General features: G+C 42.7%; 1 pseudogene; it reads left to right on the top strand.

The window, feature by feature from the left end:
• Nucleotides 1-9,686, top strand: part of LOC110302427 — a 20,252-nt pseudogene that overhangs the window by 8,274 nt on the left and 2,292 nt on the right.

The raw sequence follows: 9,686 nt of genomic DNA, 5'->3' as shown, positions 1-9,686 counted from the left end.
TTGGTTTGTTTGTTTTTTGTTTTGTTTGTTTCTAAAAGACTTTTTGTTGTTCTTATTGTTGTTGTTACTTGAATTCAATTCCACTTAGTGTTTTTTTTTTCTCATTTTATTTTTTTTTTTTTTTTTTTTTTTTTTTTTTTTTTTTTTTTTTTTTTTTTTTTTTTTTTGAGGCAGGGTCTCATGTAATCCAGGCTGGCTTCAAACTCTTCAAACACACTATATAGCCTTGGCTGACCTTAAACTTCTGAACCTCCTACATGAACGTCCCAAGTGCTGGGACTTTCTACTTCTTGCCTTTAATATCCTCTCTCCCGTTTCCTACATTCTCTCCCTATTGTCCCTTTAGGTAGATCTAGGTGACCTACCCGCTTTTTTTTTTCTATTAAAAAATTATACCATGGAAAAGTTCAAATATGTATGTGTTGGGAAAATTACAAATGTATATTTCCCATATTGGTTATTTATTACTATATAGTAAACGATTCCAAAACTTAGTGTCTTCAAACAGCACATATTTATCACTCAGCAATATCTGTGGGCTAAGAGTCTTGATAGAGCCGATATGAGTTCTCTACTCCATAGTCACCAGATTGAATCATGTTGTTGACCAAGGTCTGTGCCTTACCCGAAGGCTCAAATGGATCAGTTTATTAGATAATCAAATGATTGTTACCAACATTGCTTTGGCTGGTCATCCGGGGACTTCGGTTACTTGATGACAGTTAACTAGAAACGGATCTCAGTCCCTTGTCACAGGGCCTCTGCTTCCTGCACACTCAAAAACATCAGGCCCAGGAGGCAATAGAATCAGTCTGCTGAGACCGACATATTAAATAAGGTTAAAATATTTTATTCCTTAACCATAGATGTGGCTATAGAATTAAATTAAGTTCAGCTCACAATCCAGGGAAGAAATCATGCAAGGCCTTGGATATCTGGATTTGGGTCATCTTCAAGTCTACCCACCCTAGTGAAATAGGAGGGGGAGTCTCACAATGGGTAGACAGCAGAGCTGAAAAACAGAGGCTTAAAGAGAGTTTCTAGTTCTCCCTTGTCTGGACAGACACAAGCCCAACTCCTAGCACATGGAAGCTCACAGCAGACTGGCAAAACAGAAAGCTCCATGAAAACTGTGCAAAATAAAGTTATTTTGCATAACTACTCCTTGCTTGTGGAAGTACTGGCTACTAGCTGCGTGCATGTTGTGTTTCCTCAGGGAAGCAGAGCTTCCACGCCAGCTAAACACAGAAGCATCTGTGCTTGCACACTAACTACCGCTTCGTTTCCTTCGAGGGCCTGGGTTTCTGTGGGCATCTCCTTAAACGTGGGTGTGGACTGGCACTGAGGACAATGCAGTCGCCCCGCTTGTCTCTCACACCGGAAGTAACACAGTGAAAGGGCCTAGAGCTACCTTATGAGCTCTCACTTTTTCAACTGCCGCTTTAAAACCCGAGCTGTGTCCTGGCGCAGTGCCACCGCACGCTACCGTCATTATTCTCGGCTTACCCTCTCTGCCACAGTGATCAGTCCTCCCTTAGAGCCAATCCTTCAAATGCACAAAGAGGGGGATTCATGAACAAGAGCTGCTGATTAACTTGAAGGTGGAAGAAGAGGACTGTAGAGTGTGCTATTTTTAAACAACTATCACTCGTAATTTAACAGTAAAATAAATAAAAGGGGAATCAGATCTTAAACCCAGCCAGCCCTTCCTGTCAGTTTATGTTATTGTATTTCAGTCATGGTTCCCATCTTTGGTCACCTAGACTGGACCCCTTCATCATTCTGATTCTCCCAGGGACATCCAAGTGTTTGGAGTGCTGGGCAAAGGTATCACTTGCTACTGAAGAATAGTGATAACCTAGTCAGAAGGCCCTGGACAAGGATAGAGAGAAGAAATCCGTGAAATACCAATCGATATTTTCCAAAATCCATTCATAACTAAAATAGAAATAAAGGGTAACTCCTTTCATTTTACAAAGAACATCTCAAATATCCTGCAGCTGCTATCATATTCAACAGTGAGAAGTGTAAAGCCTTCCTCGGAGATCAGGAACGAGGTAGGAATGTCCTCTTACAACACTGCTTTCCAGCAACGTACTTACTTAATGTAGTAAGACCAAATAAATGCACTAATGAATCAAAGAAATAAGAGAAGAAAAGGTATACAGATGGAAAAGGACAAAATCAAAGTCTACTCCTGGATGATGCAATCATTTATGGAGAAAACATAAAGGTGACAAAATACAAATTTCTTGCAATTGAAAATGCTGCAAAAAAGGCAGCAGGGCTGCAGAATATATGTCAGATACACAAAAGTCATCCATTCCTATTTATACCATTATAAACAAATAGAGTCTGAGATAAAAAGCAATACCATTTACATTAAGGCCGAAAAGAAATATTTAGACATCTACCTAACAATATTCATACAGTTCACATGGTGAGAAAGATCCAGAATAATCAATACAGCATTGAAGAAATAGAATGAAGTTGACTCTATAGCAACCAGGACCGTGAGGCGCTGGTGAGAGAGCACACACATAGAGAATGGAGCAGGTCAGAGAGCTTAGGAATGGACCCACAGAGATGTGCTCAACTGAGCTTCAGCACAGATTAGGAGCAATGCAATCGACTGAGACATTTTTCCAAAAATGATGCGCAAGAAACGAGACACATGTATGTGTGTGTCAAGGGTGTGTGTGTCTAAACTCAGACTATACAGTTTTCAACAACAAAATCAAAGTGGACCATAAACTTAAAGCTATAACATAAAACTATACAAAAAAAATCCCAAATGATATAATAGAAGAAAAGACATAAGAATCAACACCAAAGCTATGATCTGTGAGAGAAAGAATTGCTATGCTAGCCCTGGGCTGCCAAGATGGCTCAGCAGACAGTGGTACTTGCTGTGTAAGCCTGATGACCAGAGTTCAAACCTAGGAACCCATGTAAAGGTGGAACAAAGAACTGACTCAACAAAGTTGTCCTCTCATCTCTGCATGCATGCTGTGGCACATGTGCCCACACAGGCACATCATACACACACACACACACACACTCACTCACACATACACCTAGTGTCTAGCACTTTGGAAGGGGAGGTTGGACTGTCATTGCATGTTCCAGGTCAGCTTGCCTTATATAGTGAAATCCAGGCAGCCTCGGCTAGGTAGCAAAACCCTGTGCTAACCCTCACACCCTCTTCATAATATAAAAGAGAAAGAAAAAGAACCAAACATCTCACTGAAGATGATGATAAATGGACCGCAAAGAAGTAATGAAAAGATGCCCAGCAGCATGGGACATTACGGACCTGATAGCATACAGTATGACTATATACCTCTTAGGATTCCTAAAATCTCACATTCTAACACCAGGAAGGGTCAGTGAGTGTAGAAAATAGGAACCTTCCTTTTTCTCAGGAAGGAAAGCAGTGGAAGACAGTTTAGAGCGCCTCCTTTTCCTCCTCTGTGAGATGACTTCAATATGTAGCCCAAGATAGCTTGGACCTCCTTATGTAGCCCAGGCTGTCCTAGAACACATGGTAAGCTCCCTGCCTCACCCTCCTAAGTGCTGGAGTTAACAGTGTGATACAATACCCAGCTGGCATTTCTTATAAAACTAAACATAGCAACGGCCCCTTTTGAAACTTACTCAAATAAGGTGTCCATGCAAACACATGAACATACGTGTTGATATCAGATTTGTTCGTAATTGCCAAAACATGGAAACAGCCATCATGTCCTCAAGTAAGAATGGAGTTAAACTTTTACCCTAGCAATGTGATCATTTTCTTGGCACTAAAAAGAAATGAGCAATGAGGCCATAAGAAGACATAGAGGTATTGTGGTGGTTTGAATGAGAGTGCCTCTTATTGGCTCATATATTTGAATGCTTGGTCCCCAGCATTCAAGGCGTTTAATAGGTTAAGAACTGTTTAAGAAGGATTAGGAGGTGTGGCCTTGTTGGAGGAGGTATGTCACTGGGGGATGGGCTTTGAAGTTTCAAGCCAGTCTCTGTCTGTCTGTCTGTCTGTCTCTCTCTCTCTCTCTCTCTCTCTCTCTCTCTCTCTCTCTCTCTCTCTGCCTCCAACTTGCCCTCAGCTACTGCTCTAGCACCATGCCTTCCTACTGTCTTGCTCCCTGCTGGGATGGTCATAGGCTCACCCTCTGAAACTGTAAAAAGCCCCCAGAGAAGTTGCCTGGGCCGTGGTACCTCTACACAGTAACAGAAAAGGAACTGAGATAAGCCAGCCTGAAAAGCTACTTGCCGTATGACTCTTCCTATGGGGTCTAGCAACTGCACTTTGAGACTGAACCCCAATCAGCAGAAAACTCACATCCATGTGAACGCATGCACATGATATAGACCAGCTTTGTTCACATCAGTTTTCTCACAGTGGGCCAATTGGGTAACTCATTATTAGATCTTTAGTTGTGGTTATAGCCAGTCCTTGAAAGACTGTAACCTTGAGAGAGGCTAATTTCTATGAGGGAGGTGATCTCTAATGAGCCTGAAAACTGAAGACTGTCTGCCAACAGCACTTGAAGCAGCTGAGACAATGATCCTGGGTCTAAGGCGGACTTGAGTGAGACTATGCCTGTGACATTCACAAAGGAGAAACTTGCAAAGCTGGCACACACACATGTCTAAAGGCAGGGAATAGCCTTTGGCATTGTGCTTAAGAAGAACAGCTGGGCACAGCAATATACGTCTATCATGCCAGTACTCAGGAGGATTGAGGCTTTGAATCTAGCCTGACTTGGTTACATAATGAGACCATGAAGAAGGAAAAAGAAAAAAAGAAAAAGAAAAAGAAAAAGAAAGAGAAAGAGAAAAAGAAAAAGAAAAAAAGAAAAAAAGAAAAAAAAAGGAAAAAGAAGGAAAACATGGTTGAAAATACGAACTTCAAAAATTTCAAGTTCTAAGGCCTGGAAAGTTTGTTCCACAGTTAGGAGCATTGTCTGTTCTTCCAAGGAACCCAGCTTCAACTAAAGACCTCGTAGCTCACAACCATCTGTAACTATAGTTCCAGGGGACCAGGAACCCTTTTCTGGCCTCATTGGGAACCAGGCACACATGTGATACACAGACAGACAGATAAGACAAACACTCATACATACACAAATAAAAATGAACTTTTCTTTCAAGTTTTATTCTAACTTCAAGTGCATCACTAACTAGTCTCACAAAAAAAGTTGCTAATATTTGGAGACTTATATCTGAGACATTTTCAAATACTGAGAAAAACGAAGAAAAAATAGAGGTGCAGTTCAAATGTAGCCAGCAGAACAACAGCTTAATAATTTATAGTCTCTTCGATTTTGAATTTTATTTACATATTTTATTTAGCATTTGTGTACCGTGTATATTTGTGAATGAGGGCATGCATGCCACTCTATATGCCTGGAGGTTCGAGGGAAACCTCAGATGTTCATTCTTGCTTTCTACATTGCTTAAGACAGGGTCTCCTAAAAAAATTATAATTAGGTTTATTTGTGTGTGAGGGGGGGGAACCTTGGCACACATGGGGAGGTCAGAGAGCAGTTTACAGGAGTCTGTTCTGTCCTTCCACCATGTGAGTTTTAGGGAGTCAAACTTAGGCCATCAGTGTCATCTCCTTTGTCTCTTAGGGTTTCTTTGTCATTTTCTGAGTACATGCTGGGCTAGCTGGCCCATAAACTTGTGGGAATTCTCCTGCCATCTCTCAGAATGGCCGAAGGATATCTACTAACAGTGGGGCACTGAGATTTTAGATGTTCATGCTATGCTTCTAACTTTTTACATAGGGACTGGAGATTAGAACTCATGTCCTTACACTTGCATGGCAAATGCTTTTGCCCACTGAGCCATCTCCCCAGCCCCAAATCTGAGTTTTATATTACAAAACCAAACCAAACCAAACCAAACCAAAACAAAACAAAGCAAACCAAAACAAAACAAAAAACTGATGGCTTCTTTTGTGCCATTGGCTCTGGAATAGTGTGGTATTACTCATATTCCTTAAAGGAATAGCCTCAGTCCCTAGCCACCTGGCTCAAGAATTAAAATGCCCATGGGGGCTATGAACAAGGCTAGCCCAGCCTGTATGCAGAGTCTAGCTGTAGCCTCTGGACTGTGCTGTTCTCGCATGTCCAAAAGCTGATCTTCATCCTGGACAAATTCTCTTTCAAATGGAATATGCGGTCACTCTTGACAGTCCAAGGAGAAATGGCAGAGGGCTTGATGCCCCCCAAAGCTGATGGGAGTTTCTATGGTTCCTCCAGATATAAAAACTCTCTGTAAGCAAGAACTCCAGGCAGGGTTTCTCTTACAGTGTGGCTGACTCTGTAAAACAAATATTCTTTCTTTGGCTAAACAATTTTAGTCTCTGCCAAGAGCCGGGGCAACCTAGTGCCCTGGAACATGACTTCAACTTGAGTCTCCTGGTTTGGATTCCAACCCAATCCCTTCTACTTTGATCTTACTTTAGCTTACTTTTTATCTAGTTAGGGTTTCCATTGCTGTGATAAAACACCATAGACAAAATAACATGGGAAGGAAAGGTCTGTTTCACCCACAGTTCCACAGCACAGCTCATCCCCCGAAGGTAGCCAGGGCGGGAATTCAAACAGGGCGGGAACCTGCAGGTAGAAGTTGCTGCACAGGCCATGGAAAAGTGCTGCTTACTGGCTTGTTCCCTTTGTTTTCCAGGACCACAAGCCTAGGTGTGGTACCACCCATAGTGAGCTGGGTTCTCCTACATCAATTTAAAAAAAAAAAATGCACTACAGGCTTGCCCATTGTGGATCTGGTGTGGGCATTTTCTTAACTGCGGTTTTCTCTTCCCAAATGACTCCAGCTTGTGTCAAGTAGTCATAAAACCAGCCTGATACCTCAGACATAATCTGAGGGTTGCTCAAGGAAAATGGACACATTTACTTTGTTGTCTTTTCCACTCCCACTTTTCACTTAATATATATGAGTTTGATTTCTACCACATCTCAGGGCAACTGTCCTCACTCTTGTAAAAAATGGCTGATCCTATGGCCTTATAAGACTATAGGAAAGAGGACCATTGCACATTGGTCCCCAGAACAGAAATTACAGAAGAAACCATGGACTTGGTCTGGCCAATGGAAGAAAGAATATAGTTAGCACACGGTTGCCATTATACCCCCAAATTTAGCAACTGCTGTGATTAAATTCTACTCTTGATGGACCCTACAATTTGGATCCCCTAAATGTCCATAGGGTAAATGCCTGGATCCCAGACTTGTGCTAGTAGAAAGTTATAGAACCATTATTGGGGGCTCAGGAAGGTGTTTTCATGTCACTGGGTGTACACGTTAGCAGGAGATGCTGAGATTCAGGTCCTTTCCTGTTCCTCTCCTTGGCTTCTTGGCCATGAAGTGAGTGCTTTTGCTCCCCCAACCCCACACCATGCACTCTCACCACGGTGCACCACCACAGGTTCAAAAGCAACAGGGTCCAATTAATACGGACCAACACCTCTAAAACCATGAGCCAGAATAAACGTTTCCTCCTTGTGAGTTGATTATCTCACATGTTTGTTATAGTGACATGATGTTGACTGGCACAGGTGGGGTGAACCATAAGCTTGAAGAATAAGAGATTTAGAGCAATTCTGAAAAGAGTCAAAGTTCATGTGTCCAGCATAGCCTTGTGAGAACAGGGACACGACAAGACCAGATTCACAAAGCTGTGCCCCATCACTCAGGTTTCTAGGACCTGAGGTTTAAAAGTGCAAGAGTCATGAAGTCACACTGCTAAATTGAAATGCTCCAGGAATTGTCAGTCAACATAATTTTGCATAGTAAATTAGCTCAAACTCATTTGGTTTTGCTTGCGTTGTCTACGAATTGGCTGATGCAGGCTAGATTTGACTGGCTAGTTCTGCTTCAAGCTGTTGGTTTACCTGTGCTTGGCTCCTCATTAAGAGCAGAGCTCAGATGTGCTCCATATGTATTCATGTGTTCCAGGGCTCAGGCTGATGGGACAGTAGCTACCTATGAGGACATCTTTTCATAGCATGTTAGGACTCCAGGAGGGCACGCCCAACAACATCAGTGTGGTTTAAGCTTTTGTTGACACGATATCTTCTGATATCCTTTAGCCAAAAAAGAAAAAGGTCAGGGGGCTGAGTCCACAGAATAAATACTTCCTGTCTCCAACAAGAAGAACTGAGAACTGCAAGTCACGTGGCACAGGGTGGATGTGCAGATAGGAGTGAAGACCTGGTACAGTAAGTCAGTATATTATGCTGAGCATAATTTACATCCATCTTATGGGTCACACAGGTGGAGCAGGCACCAAGTCTCATAGGTCAGACAAGACAGGTTTGGACACAAGGTCACTTAGACTAGCACTTGTAAAGGATTATATGAGGCCCGTGGATGACATCTAAGCCAAAGCATCTGAAAGCAGAAAATGAGGTCAAGCCAGAGACACAGGATTGAAACTACAAACTCAAGATGTGAAGTGAGTGCAATCCTGGCACTTGAGAGGCTGAGGCAGTAGCTCATGAAGTCCACAGCCATTCACAGAATTCTCAACAAGACCCTGTCTCGTTATTTGATGCTTAAAGTGAAGGTGCGAAGCTAAGCTACTTCTCCAGTTCTTGTCCCAGTTGCATTTCTTGGACCCTGCTTATTTCTGCATTTGTATTATTAACCTGTTTCTCCAGATCTATACAGTCTGCCTTCCCAGGGTGTGGTGATCATAAAAAGAGAAAGAGTTATTAATATTCTAAGGTGTGTGGGGGAAGGGGATGTCTCGGTGGGCCCATGCAAGACATCCCTTCCCCCTGAGAAACCAGCCACATTGGTATATCATAGAATAGGGTTTATTCAGGGCATGGCATGGGAGGGGAGTTAAGAGAGTAGTAGAGGCAGAGAAAGGCAGAAAGAAGGAGAGAAGAGAGAAGTAGAGGCTGGCCATGACCATGTGGAGAGAGGGGGGAAGGGAATGGAGGGGGGGCAAGTAGGAAGCAAGAGTATGAGAGTAGAGAGTCAAGAGAGAGAGGAGGGGGCAAGTAGCCCCTTTTATAGTGGGCCAGGCCTACCTGGCTATTGCCAGGCAACTGTGGGGTGGAGCATACCTGGCAGCTGCCAGGAACTGTACCAACACAGGGTGCTGTCTACATTGATTTAGCTTCCTTTGGGCTATGGTGTTGGCTTGCGTTTGTGCTGCTTACAGTCTATGACCTGTGACTTTTTATTTAAATGCCCATCAGACACCATTATGGGTTTTGGGTGACCCAAAGATTTAGTAGCTTTTAGATTGGCTTGTGCTATCTCTGATAGGCTGTGATCATGGGAGGTGGCATCATGTGGTGTGCATGAAAGGTCAGACTCTCCTAGGAAGAGATGACAATGAGTATGTCTGTTGCATAGTTCCAGGAGATGTAGAAAAACAGGGAATATGCCACCAGGAAATATTCTGCAGTTTCCCCCAAAGAATTTATATGAATAGAACTGGCATAGACACAAAACCTTTTCTTCAATTTTGCCTGTAACTTGTTGTGTTCCCAGCATCTTCTGCGAGTGTTTCTGCCATGGCTCTCATTTTAGATATCTGTTTAGATGCCATCACCAGCCAAGGCTACTTGCCTACATGTTCAGCTGGTTCTCAAGTTCAAACAATGTCCCAGAGCCTCTGTCCCTACATTAGTCTTGCTTTCT

The sequence above is a fragment of the Mus caroli genome, chromosome 9 (genome assembly GCF_900094665.2).
Source record: "Mus caroli chromosome 9, CAROLI_EIJ_v1.1, whole genome shotgun sequence".
Taxonomy (NCBI): Eukaryota; Metazoa; Chordata; class Mammalia; order Rodentia; family Muridae; genus Mus; species Mus caroli.
Note: the sequence above shows the minus strand (reverse complement) of the source record. Positions and strands in the feature narration are given on the sequence as shown.